The following is a 14,067-nucleotide window of genomic DNA, read 5'->3' on the forward strand; positions in this document are numbered from 1 at the left end:
AACCCAGAATCATATAATTGTATAGGTAAGAAAATACCTCAAAGATCATTGAATCACATCCCCAGGTGCTGAATCTACACATTTTTTGAATATGATTAGGTGATTCCACTAATTCCCTGGGGAGGTTGTTTCAAAGCTTGATCACCCTTTCCTTGTCCAAAATAGATAAGAACTTTTAAGAAGTTCTGTTGGATGGAGGATTTAGGAAAAGTTACATGCAAAATTCCAGGGTTACTGATCACTGTAATCCTAAAAACCAATGAGAACAAGAAAATTGTTTCTATTTAAATTTATCTCAGACTAAAAACAATTACTCTGAGGGGAGGGAGGGAGGGAGGGAGGGAGGGAGGAAGGAAGGAAGGAAGAAAGGAAGGAAGGAAGGAAGGAAGGAAGGAAGGAAGGAAGGAAGGAAGGAAACATAATAATTAATAATTTCTCAGACATTCTTATTTTCACTTCTTTTGCCTCTGGTCAAAGCAATGTGGACATCAGCACCATCCATGATTAATAAAAAAATTGAAACCACTGAATTCACTAAACACAACCTAATATTTAAACACAGCAAATATCACCATTAGGACTGTGTTTCCTCAAATCTTTTCTTACTTTATACAGGGCATTGAATTGTCTTTATTTTATCCTTAGGCTTCTTGGATAAAACATTCTTCTGCCTTTCTGCATTCTCCCAATGACCAGCTTTGCTTTAATATTTAACTCCATACCTCAGCAGTGACCTGCAGGAGAAGAATGATCTGGAACACTAACAGAAGATGACACCCTACTTCCCCCTCTCCCCAAATAATAATAACTTAATTCAATGTTCTCATTAGTCTCAAAGGGGGATTTACAGCACTTATCCTTGTTAAAATATGGTGGCAAGAACTCTGAATATACAGGTCTGCTAAACTCTGCTTCCTTGCCCTGAAATATCTTTGAATGGGAGGCATTATTACCTCAGTGAGAGACAGCACTCAGCATAGAACCTGTTATCTCCAGACTAAAGCTTGGTCTCACAACCATTGCTCAATCCAAAAGACTGAGCACATTCCTTCTCTACTAGGCTGGGGAAACAGTTGAATTTTCATTTAGTGGAAGTTTTAAGTTCACATTTTCCTCCTTTGTGAAGAGTTGCATAGGAGTATAGGCATTCCAAAATTCTCCTCCTTTCTCATTGGAGAATACACAGAATGAGAAGAAAGGAATATGGCTTTACAAAGAATTGGTTCCTCTCACCCTGAGAGGCTGTAAAAGTTGTTTCTTTTTAACATTAAGACAAACAAGGTCATGAGGGTGGTGAGGGAAAAGGCTTTTGGTCTATTTCCTGCTGCAATCAAAGCTTTAATTTGCAATCAGATCTTCTTAATAGAAATAAAAATGAGACTAGATTAGGAAAGGTCACAGTGACCGGGTTGCCTGGCTGCTTTTCATCTTGTGTGACTTTGAGCAAATTACTTATCCTCTCACTATTCACCCAGCACTTTGTGATTCATAATGGGCATTATAACTGCAGCTACAAAAAAGTGACTCCAGCAATCACTTGTCATTTAGTTGGATTTTATTTTTTAAAATGTATACACCAGACCTTGAGAACCCTGCCAGCAAACAGATTAATAACTTCATAATCCTAGAGCACTACACAAAATGTAAGATTTTTTTCAACTAATTTCTGCAGAAGTAGGAATGCACAGCGATGACTTTTCAACTGAGAAAAAACACATGCCCTCAATTTTCCTTATAAGCCTTACCAAAAGTGGGTTGTTTTCTCATAGCAAGTCCTGGAGTTCCACATATGTGGGCTATTTCTGGGCAACAGCAGAGAGATCTTCACAAATAAACACCATTATCCTTAGAGAGGAAAGATTTGGGGAAAAATGCTATACACTGGAGACAGCTCTTCTGCTGGCCATTTTTCTTTGTGGCAGTGTGCTTTTGAAGGCTCCTGCTCTGCTTAGTGCAGCTCTATAGGTTCCTTCCTAAGGTGACTGATGCTCAGCTAAACATTCTGCAGCCACTCCCGTTCCCCTGGAAGGGAAGAGCCTCCTCTGGCAGCCAGCAGGCTGTCACATCAAGCTGCCCTCACTCTGACAAGCCAAGCTGCCGCCAGTTGAGCGTGTCATAAGGCAAGATAGTTGTCTGAGAAATCTTCTCCTCTGGAATCACCACTGGAAAAGCATTTCTAGTGTACCTTTGCCTTCAAACTGCATATCTCAAAGCAATAAGTGAAGCTAAAATTCAGACAGGACATGACAGGAGCTGCATAGAAAAACACCTTTTTTGGGAACATACATGCACGGTATGTTGCATAGAATAAGGTTATCTTCTCTCTTTGCTTTCTTACTATTGAAATGTTATCCCTTTGTGCTCTGGAGAATGGGGCTGTCTTTTATTTGGCCCCCAGCTGATCCTGGGGGCAATAATTTTTGCTTCTGTCAGCATCCCTCATTAGGCATTAAGAAAAACAAGTGCAAGGATGACTGACTTTAATGTGTATTTTGTCCTTCACTTATGCTATGGCAGTCCATGACATAGCTCCTAAAAAATTTCTCCATTCTGTTTAGAATACAGATAAAGTTAAAAGTAAGCATCACAGCTGAATAAAAAGAAATACCAGTCCTTTTCTGAAACAAGCAGTTTCTCTGTGTGCTGCTGTGGTCTCTGGCAGACTGGACGGAGGAGGGCCTGCAAAATGAAATGAATCATCATAATTCTTATATTAAGCATGAGTTCCTATGAGTGAAATATCTTGTTTCAGATGACAGCAGTAAAAAAACAACCCACTTACCCTCCCATTTTCATCCCCTCCAGAATTCTGTGCCTGTTTCCTTTACCATAGACAGAAAGCTAATCTGCACACAAAGACTCAGAGAAATATAAAATGTTTTTCCTTTTATAGGCATTTTACAATTGCAGAGGTCAGCCAAACACAGTCTCTCCCTGATGAAAAGTCTGTTGTTTGGCAGTATCGGTGAGTTTGGGCAGGGGCTGCACCTTCATCCAGTTTAGAGAGCAACTCTTTACTGTGGGGAGTGTCTTGCCTAATTGCTGCATTAACTAACGAGCCTCCTCCCTCTCCTGCCAAGCCCTGCTGAGACCTAGGACTGATGAATACAGATAGTTTCTTTCTTTTCCTCTCCCTGCTTTCTGCCTGGTATGCAATTCCTACTCAGAAAGACCACGCTGACACACTCACAATCTTGCAGTTTTAGGAGCTCCTATGATGGGAGGAGCAGCAGCTTTCCTCAGCCACTAACATGGAGAGGGAATTACGCATACAGGGAAGAGCTGTGGGTCTGATTTACTGGGCACAAATGCAGGCATGTCCAATGTACAGCACAAACAGGTCAGGACGGACTGCAAATGCCTCAAAAATTGTTAATTTTCTCAAAAAGCCATGTCCTAAGGGGAATGCAGAAAGTTGTGTAACAGACAGGGACACACAGGACTGCATTTATGGGAGCCAGTTTTCGAAACACCACTTTCTTTCCAACCTGCAAAAGAGAGAAATTGTTAAAAAGACTTGCACTTTTTCTCTCTCCACAGATGTCCAGTTCCTGTAAGTAATATTTCTAGTAGGTTACTCAGTTTATATAAGCACAGCACCTTTGAAGTAAAAGAACAGGTCTTGAATGATGGAAATCAGGTTTCTATGTTCATCATCCTCATGGTCCTCAGGGCAAAAAAAGTAACCAAATTATTTGTCTTCACTGAGGAACAGTGCTGAACCATGCACTTTTTGCACAGCCATCTTCTGTATTATTCATTGATGTTTATAAAGTTTTTCAGCTTAGCACTGTCACTTCAGCCCTACCAAAAAAACAAAAAAATTTTTAAAAAGTTCCAGTGTCAGAGATGTCTCTGTGATGAGGCAACTACAAAATTGATTGTCCAGTTATAAATGCACCATTCATTAAAAAAAAGTCATTAATCCATCATTCTTTTGGATATTTTCAATTTGTTCTTAAATCTTAACATTTCAATGAATTTTGGCAATTTCAGTGAGATATCGGAACTATAATATATATCTACAACTCCAAACTGCTCTTTCCTCAGATTTCCTAAGAAAATTTAATCATATCAGTGAGCTGCTAATATCATAGATGCTTCCCTTTTTCAATAATAAGCATATTCCCATTAACTGCCTTCACCATGAACATCCATACTCAGTGAAGTTCTGGACTATCTTTTGAGCACACTCATATCTGAAACAGATGATAACTTTACTGGCATCAGATAGTTTGGAAGCATTATTCCATGAGAAACATTCAGTAAAATTATAATTTCTGAGGTTATGTCCAGATTGTTCCCCTTGTAAGGGACTTGCACCCTGAGTTGAGTATTTAATTCTATTTATCTCCTACCTTACACTAAATACAGATTTCTAGTACATCTAGAATTTTTTAATCTTCTGAATAACAGGCCACAAAATTTGATGCTACTTGCCACACTGCATATACTGTAGACATGGGGACATCTCATGTCATAATACCCCAAAACAGAAACAAAAAGGATCAAGGAAAATCAATAATACACAATGGAGATACAGTGTTCTGTAATGAAAATCAATTAAAATCAAGCACACACATGCAAAAGACAGACGAACACAAAAAAAGTTACAGGAATTTACACTTTCTAAGGAAAACATTGTCCATAATTACTTTTAACTGTGAAATAAATCACCACTTATACCCATTTTCAAAATATATAATTTGGAGACTTTAGAGTGTTCATCTGTTTAACATGCAAATCATAAGCTCATTATTAGGGTTTGGTAAGTACTTGCATGCTTTTCTACCTTGGAAAGAAAGACATAATTTAAGATTTATATTAAAGAACATCTTTCTCACAACATTTTCAGTTCTTTCTTCTCCACAAGAAAAGCAATTATTTTATTTTTCAATAGCCACAGTTGCCTGTGATATAATTCAATCAATTGCAGGACTACACCAAAGAATATAAGTCCAAAAGCACAAGTTACAGTATAAATATATTTACAAGTACAGTGTAACCCACATATTACCTGCTTGTATACATAACCAGCTTATTTATGGGTAAATGGACATTTTAACCAAAATGCAGGTTAGGTCACTAGGGCACTGGCAAGTTATATGAGATGAGAGTTGTAGTGAAATGTGGCAAAAAGGAAAGAAAAACATCTTTACACCTCACGGGATTTAAAAGTGTGAAATATTTTCAATATTTTTTTTTCAAGTCAGTTGTTGATAAATTAAGTTCACACAGTCTTTTTCCATCTCTATATATGGACAAATAATGACAGTCAAAAATGCCACAAACCCATAATAAAATGTGCTCAAGTTTCCATGCACTATATATTTTGACATAATTTCTCACAGGATTGCTGTTCCCGCCATCCAAATAATGATGTTTTTTCCGCAGCTCAGCAGAGGGATATCCAACAGAGTAGTGCCTGGGATGAAGTGAGCCAAGAATCAGACTGATCCTCTCTTGGGAAAGGTTTGAATCCATCTTTTAGGAGAAGACCATAACTTCAAGTGTGAGCAGACACTTGACATCCTTTTCTCCTTTTCCACTTGTGATTTGAAATTAAGGGCCTTGGTTGCATCAAAAAAAAGCAGAACCAGCAGGTCAAAGAAGGTGATTCTTCACCTTTAGTCCAATTTAAAGTACCATGTCCCGCTTTGGACACAATGTAAGAAGGGCATGGACCTGTTGGAGCAGGGTCAGAGGAGGTCATAGATATGATCAGAGGGCTGGAACATCTCTCCTAATGAAACAGATTGAGAAAGGTGTGGTGGTTCATGCTGGAAAACAAAAGGCTCCAGGGAGACCTTATAGGATCTCTCCAGTGTGTAAAGGGCCTACAAGAGACATAGAGAGGGGCTTTTTACAAGGGCATGTAGTGGGGACAAGGGGGAATGGCTTTAAACTAACAGAGAGAAAGTTTAGATTAGATATTAGGAAGAAATTCTTTACTGTGAGGGTGGTGAGGCACTGGCACAGGCTGCCCAGAGAAGTTGTGCATGCCCAGTCACTGGAAGTGTTCAAAGCCAGGCTGGATGGGACTTTGAGTAACCTGATCTTGTGCAACATGTCCCTGTCCACAGCAAGGGGCTTGGAACTAAATGATCTTTAAGGTCCCTTTCAACCCAAACCATTCTATTATTCCATATTTCCAGCAGAAAAAAACACAGATCTTTCACCCCAATAAAGTGACTCCCTGCAGCTCACAGTCAGGGATTCATGTCCTGGAAAATGCCAGTTTTTGAGGCCATCCATCACAGTGACTTGTCTTGCTGAGGGTGGTGATCCCCAGGATGTTGAACAGGGTTTTTGTGGATCCCATCCTCAAAGTTTGGAACAGACATCCGTGGAGGGATCCCCTGAGCTTGCTAAGACAAGCATCAATGAAAAAAACCAGCAATGCAGCTCTAAATTCCATTTATATACATGGGGCATATTCAGTGTCCAGGACTGTGCTGTTCTAAATGTATCACTGCAAAATAGCTACCTGAACAAAATTAATATAAAATTTGTATGCCATTAATTCTTAGAGACAAAAATAATTGTGAAAACCTGCATGAAAGTTAATTCCTCACAAGACTTGACATAGGTTTTCAAAAATGCTGGTGTTAATTTTAGCACAAAATAATTCAGAAAAAAAAAAAAAAACAAGAACACAAAAAATTTCTTTATTCATTGCTTACTTATGGATAACCTTGCCACATAGGGTTTCTTACATTATGGGAAACACATGGTGTACTTAATTTCAAGGAAATTTATTTGTTCGGTAATATGACACAGTGATATTCAAAAGTCAGCCATGTGGGGTGAGCTGATCAAACGCTGGCGATTTCATTGCTGTTTCCAAATTCTTATTACAAAAAAGAACATTACATTTATTAAATACATTGCATAAGTATTCTCTGTGGATAAAAATGCATGAAAATTTCTGCCTTAAAGTATCTGGTACAAATTAAGAATAACTTTAAAATACACTGATTTCATATGAACAGTTATTTTGCAAATGATTTTGGTCTGGATCATAGATTTTAAAGCCAGAAGGCCCAATATAATAGTTTAAACTGATTTTCTATCATAAAATACAAACTTTTCTGCCAGTGAATACAGGGAGCTTTGCTTGAATGAAAACTAATACTTTTAAAAGCCTAGACCATGCTAATCTAATAATTGCTTGTGCTAATGTACTGCAACTCTCAATAAATGTTTCCAGTGTCTAATTACTCATGAAGTTGTCATTTCCAGTTTGAACCTACCACAGTTGTATTTCCAGCCATTTGGCCTAGATTTTGTTGTGATCTTCAAGATCAAAATTGAGCTTTCACTACATTTTCCCTAAAATTTTTGCAGTTGAAAATATTCTCAGCAGACATAACCAAAGTCATCTTTGTTAAATTTATTGAAAACATAAATGTGGGTTATTGTCTGATAGAATTCTCCTACCAATGTTATCATATAAATCTAATTTTTCAGACTGTATATACGCCAATGCACAAACCTATTACTTCTTTTGTCTTTCTTCTTTAACATTGCTTTGTTTTGAAATAGCTTATATACTTCAATATAGAGTTCTGGCATTGGATGTATGATGTATTTTTCATTTGTGTTGTAGAGGAGCTAAAGTAAAATGTAATCTTCTGCCAACACTTATCTAAGGAACCAGCTGCTTTATTAGGCAATGCAAATCCTAAAATGCAGCTTACTATTTTCCCATTCTAACTAGTTAAATATGTAAATACAGAAGCTCCTAGAAATACAGACCTGAAATATTATTGCCATCCTGAGAATAATTTAATCTAAAATTGTCTCCTGCCTCCTCTGTTATCCGTTATGCCAATTATAATAATTATACAATTTTTAGATTTTAGATCCAACCTCCTTTTTCATATCACACTTTTTTCAAAATTATCCAAAAAATCATTTAACAAGTTCTCCTGATGAATTTAAAAAAATAAAAATGGGGGTATTCAAACTTTTTTTCAGCTCAGTTTCTCTTTGTGTTATCCTATAATTCTTATGGGGATTTTTTTTCTTTCTTTATAACCAGCCTATAGATTTTCTCATTCAGTCCTTTTTATTTATCTTGAAAAACCACCTAAAAGTTTTCAGTAGCCCTTTATTAATTCAGCAGAAATTTACTCCTTTAAAAGAAAAATTTTCTTATCCTGTATGCTCTGCGTCAAAGCTTTGGTTCTGTTCATTTTGAAGACATGACATTTCTTGATAATCTTTACATTAAACTAAGTTTGTGGTGACATTTTGAAGTACTCATTATCCTGTCTGATGTCTTGACAGCACTAGCCTTTAAATTGGCTTCAGCTTTGGTATAAAATGGTACCTAAATATTCAAGTGGGTGACTTTGCTACATGCTGAAAGTTTAATAGATCTGCATAGTTAATTCTTTAGAATTACACGCATATGAAGAACACAGTTCCTCAGCCAAAGCTTTTTTCCTATTTTCAAATAGCAACCATTGAAATTACATTAGGAATTCATCCATTACAAACTCATACTTACTCTGAAAATCTCAGTTTTTGTTCCTTACTTCAACATAGATTTTTTTGTGTGACTTGCACATAATTCTCATTACTTTATGACATTAAACTCTCAGGATTATATTTACTTATTTAACAATCTACTAGCAAAACTCACTCGAATGAGATAAAAACATCAAAGGTACTAGATAAAACCCCATAAACCCGGTTTCCTATGAGTACTAAAGGCAGATGGACATTCAAAAGGACTGGCTCACACCTGCAAAAATTACACCCATTGTGTTGAATTGAAAGGGCACTAAAAGTTGTCACAGGTACACTAATTTTTCAGCTACTTTAGGCTCTCAGAACTGTGTCAGAAGCATAAACATCTGGCCCAATATGTAACAGCCACTCTCCAGCAGACTTCCTTCTGGAAGTGGAAGTTAGCCACACTGAGAGCCAGCCCACAGCTGGTCACTCTCCTTTCCTTTGCCATTAATGAAGAGCAGATGAAGTGACAGAGGATACTGGGAGTTATTCTTCCACCTCCACACTAGGCACAAATACTCTGACCTTTCACCAGACAAAATAAGAATATATTCTGGCTTCTCAAATGGAGAAAACAAGTGAATATTATATCTTACTGAAGATTCTTGACAGAATACTCTTCAGTAAGATAAAACAATCTACTTTAGCTTAATATTAGAAAATAAGACTGTAATGAATTCATAATTCTCAGGATGATTTTTATTAGAATGACTTTATTTGACAGAAAAGAATACAAAATGTATTAATAAAACACCTTTGGCAGGGAAAAGTAAAAATTCCAGAGTATAAAATTTCTTTTCATCTGGTGTTTGTTTAATCACAGGTTTTGGCTGTAGCAGAAGAAAGCACTGATGATATAATTTGATACTTTTCTTCTCTAATCTTATCTCATTTGAAATAAAGATGATTTGATATTTGGATTTTAACTGAAATGTCTCAAATAGGATGTTTTATAGATGTGCATTTTCATTAACTTTGATGGCCTTGTTCTCAATTTGTGGCAGCATGAGCTAAACCCGAAGCTCTTCTAACTTGAAAGAATGATGGCAAAAACTTTGAAAACCACAAATGCCACGATATCCTTTCAGAATACACAACTTAGTCTGAGCCCTAAAAAACCCCTCCCTTTTAATTCTCTGTCATTGGAACAAAACTTGACATTCCCATCCCTCCCTTTTTGTGCCTTTTCAATTTTTCATTCCATTTAAGGTCTGCTCTTCACCTAGAGGGTGGTCGGGCACTGGAACAGCTCCCCAGGGCAGTGGTTGCAGCACCAGCCTGACAGAGCTTGGGAAGTGTTTGGACAATGGGCACATTTGTGTCACCAAGTGTCACTCTTGGGCACCTGGTGTGACACTTGAGGTGTCAGTGCAGACACGGTCCTGCGCAGGGCCAGGAGCTGGACTCAATCCTGGTGCATCCCTTCCAACTCAGCATAAGCTGTGATTCTGTGAGCTTCTTCTAAATTATACTCTCTATAATATTTCCTTTCTTCCTCTCAGAGACTGCCACTGCCCTTTCTGATCCAGAGGGTTCAAAATTTGCAGTTCTGCTGTTTCACATGAGAACCTTGCTGCAGTGTAGCCCTTCATCGCTCTAACCACCTTTTTCTGCCAAATCTTGCGTTTCTGTATATATATTTATGTAGATTGAAAGAAGCCTGATAGAGTTGGAGCACCTTCATTATTTTAATTAAAATATAGAAAAATATAGTGTCACTAAAGGAAGCATATCTCTTATCTGTTATAGACATCTTTTTGTGAAAATCCTTTCTTAGGATTTTTCCCCTTCTGAGAAGCTGAGAGGCCTCAGAAACAAAATGTAAACAATGGTTATCTGCTGCTGTGGAATGCAACAGGTGGATCCGTGATCGGTCTTGTGTGGATGTTTGGAAATAGTGACCACTCATGGCAGAGCTGGCTCTCTCTCTCTGTCTGAGTCACAGACCTTTGTTTTTCATTCCATTTTATTCTTAGCTTAGCTAGCCTTCTGAGATGAAACCTTTCCTTCTATTCTTTTTAGTATAGTTATAATGTAATATATATATAATAAAATAAGAAATCAAGCCATCTGAAATATGGAATCAGATCTACTTCTCTTCCCTCATCCAAGAACCCCTGTGAACACTGTCACACTTATCATTCAAAACTCAACCATGTTCTGAATATTTTCACAAAAAATCAAGTGAAATTAAATTTTGGCTATGTTTCCATTACATTTATATGCATTTATATTCTTTTTCCCCTTACATAAAGGGAAAAATTTATTTTAGAGAACATAAATTTTGCTGACAACTGATTATTCAGTTTCCCCCCATTTCCTTATCTTTTCACATCATGAATATTTCTAGCGCTGTCTTCAACACATTCCTCTCACAAGTACTGTCAGTCCGATTTAAGAAAAGAAGGTTCTGATTAACTCCATCACCCAGAATTATACCAAGCTCTTTTACTCCACAAAATACACTCTGTGGGATTCATAAACTCACAGAATGTTAGGTTTGGAAAGGACCTTAAAGATCATAAGGGACACTATGCCAGATTGCTCAAAGCCCCATCCAGACTGGCACTGAGCATTTCCAGGGATGGGGCATCCAAAGCTTTTCTGAACAACCTGTCCTGGTGCCTCACCGCCCTCACAATAAAAAGGTTCCTCCTGATATCTCATCTAAACCCACCCTCTGACTGCAGCTGTTTTATCTTGTAGCAGAGAGCAAGCATCTGAGTGCAAAATTGTCGCAGAAAATGAGGCCTTTGCCGGGGACGAGCCATTTGTCGGTGAGGGGAGACTCAGACACTCAATATGAGTGATAAGCAAATTCCAGTTTATTGAAGAGAGCATCAGACACTTATACAGCGAATAATAAGCTTATGAATATTCTGTAAGCCAAGCAATCTATTGGTTAAACTATGCCATCAACTCTTCCTCATTCCTTAGGGGTTACATCTCTCTTTTCTCATGTCTCTTTCACTGTTTGTTATCCTACCACAGCTAGGCCCAAGGACACTGCTATCTTGCAGGTGCAGGACTTGGAATTAGCCACGGTTTTGTACTTTTCCAGTCCTTAGCCAGCCAAACTCCCAACACAAAATGACAACAAATATCTTAATACACCTTAATATTACGATCCAAGATTTCTGCAGGTGCACCCCATGTTTATGCGACTTTGTGTGAAAGTTTGCTTAATAAGGAAGGATGGACAGAAAAACAACAGCTTCTAAAAAAGCTCATGTTGAGAAGCCCCTTCTGCAGTGTCATCCTTACGACCCTCATGCAGGGCAGAAATTTTTTACTAGAAATGAGGAAAATGGAGGCAGGGTATAACTTATAGATAATAGTGATCTCTTTTTTTATTTTTTTTATTTCTCTACGAATTTAAAAAGCCTAATTTTGGACTGTCAGGAACATACTGTTACAATACTGAATATCTTGCAAAGTTTTAATTCTTTAGTAAGTATAAGAATAGAAATAAGGAAAATGCAAATCAAGACAATTCAATAAAGGAAGACAAAGGGAGGCCAAGGAGGCAAAATGGCATGGACTGTTCTCATCAGGTCCCATCAGTGCTTTTGACAGCAGTATAGTTCTATTTAAAATTACAAATAATTTACCTTGTCAACAAAGATATCTTTTTCTCCTTTAGACCCAGAAAGAAACAAAAAGGTCTGAAAGAGCAGTCTGAAATAACCTTATTTTTGAGTGTTAGACATAATATTACATATTTTTTACTGCTCATTTAAAATAATGCCTTTCTCTTATTTAATCCTATTAGATCACCCTCTTGAATCATAACCCCTTCCATTTCAGACACTCGTTTCTTTAGTGAGACCAGTAACTTTCCTTTTATTGAATCATGCTTTCTATTTGACTAATGCAAACCTTTCAGAGAGACATCTAGCTGTGATTTAAAAATAGCAGAAGATATGCCATTTCCCTTACAAAAACTCCCCAGGCTTAATCACTGTCATTGTCTGAGATTCTGTCTCCTGCTTTGAGCTGTCAGCTGCTAAATTATGGAGGCATTCAGGATGGTAGTCCATGTACCCCAGCAAAGCAATCTCTCTCTGGGCTTTGTCTCCAGAGGGAAGACCCTCATGGGGGTTATTCAGAACACCAGAAGTTTGCCTTCTGCTCTGATTGTCCCCATGAGCATGCTATACAGATGGGAGAAAAATGCTTTTAGAAGCAAGGCATATTTCACACCCATATATCTTTCCATGGAGGTATGTGTAATCAGGCTGTTTTTAAGTCCCTTTTTAACGAGAAAAACATTTGAACTACTTAAGCACAAATTCTCTCTCACCAATCCAGGAGCTATTTATTTGGATTTTCATTAGAATTCTTAATTTGGTTGGTACAAGAAAAACCCATCTTATTGGGTTATCTTATTATTTCATTTAAATGAAGAATCATCACATTTGTACAAAGAAGTGACTTTATTCTTCTTATTGTACTACTACTTGCAATCTCCTTATCTAAACATTTGAGACCCAAAGGCCAGTTTGGTTGTTTAGGGGCTTTTTTTTCCCCAGCAGCACACAATGAGGTCAAAATTACTTTTTTCCTCTGGTAACACTGAATTTCCTTCAGAGAGGCAAGGAACAGTCAGAGGTGACATCATGAAATCACTAACTTTGAGGCCAAAGGGATTGCTTGAGCTTCCATCATACACCACAAATCCATGTTTTTTAAAATATTCCTCATTCCTACATCTTTTGCTTGCCTGCTGTAATGTCTAACTCATCTTCCAGTTTAGATTTTCCCCATTTCTAATCTGCACATTCACTGAGGTGAATTACAAACCTATTTCTTGTTTCCCATTTGCTGTACATTGAAGGCAATGCAACAACACCCTCTCCTTTTTATGCCCCATTAGTTTAATCTTTTCCAAACTAAAATGCCTTTTTTTTTCTTTTTTTTCTTTCCCAGGTTCCATTCTTTGGATGCCTGTCCAACCTGATTTCCCTCTTTTTTCCCTTGTCCAACATATGAGCCTGTCTGCAAAGCAGAGTGCCCAGAGGTGGACACAGTACTCTACCCAAAATCTTTCTGCTGCCAGGTACATGTGAATGGAAATTACTCCTTCATGCAGTTTATGTTGATGTTAATATATCCTGGTCTGAAATACAACTTTTTTTTGAAGTTTGTTTATGGTGGGGGTTTTTTTTGCTTTGTTTTGTTTTGTTTTGTTTCATTTCATTTTGTTTCTTACAGCAGCATTATGTTTCTGACTCTTACTCAGTTTGTGGCAATTATTCCCAGACCCTTTACTGGAGTGATCCTGCCGAGACAATAAGTCTCAGTTTTGCCTTTTTGCATTCCATTTCTCTGCTGTAACATGCAGCACTTTGCCATCGCCTGCACTACTTTATTCTTGTTGACATCAAACCATCTGTCTAATTTAGCACAGACATTTTGAATTTTCATCGCGTCGTTCAGTATTTGTGAGGCGGGAAGCCATCCATAAATTTTACAAATCAGTTCTAATGAGAGGTCAAAGCCATTAACAGAACTATTCAATAATACCACACCAAGACAGACCTC

General features: G+C 37.5%; 1 long non-coding RNA gene across 2 annotated transcripts in view; it reads right to left on the reverse strand.

Annotated features, from left to right (window-relative positions):
• Positions 1-1,297: 1,297 nt before the first annotated feature.
• Positions 1,298-14,067, reverse strand: part of LOC113458668 (uncharacterized) — a 97,991-nt gene continuing 85,221 nt past the window's right edge. Inside the window, exons 4-6 of one of the 2 annotated variants that reach the window (XR_012579022.1) lie at positions 5,350-5,425; positions 3,601-3,804; positions 1,298-2,679 (exon numbers count right to left, since the gene is read on the reverse strand). This is a non-coding gene — a long non-coding RNA (uncharacterized LOC113458668). The remainder of the gene's footprint in view (positions 2,680-3,600; positions 3,805-5,349; positions 5,426-14,067) is intronic. The other variant, XR_012579023.1, reaches the window with a different exon arrangement.

The sequence above is a fragment of the Zonotrichia albicollis genome, chromosome 2 (genome assembly GCF_047830755.1).
Source record: "Zonotrichia albicollis isolate bZonAlb1 chromosome 2, bZonAlb1.hap1, whole genome shotgun sequence".
Classification (NCBI taxonomy): Eukaryota; Metazoa; Chordata; class Aves; order Passeriformes; family Passerellidae; genus Zonotrichia; species Zonotrichia albicollis.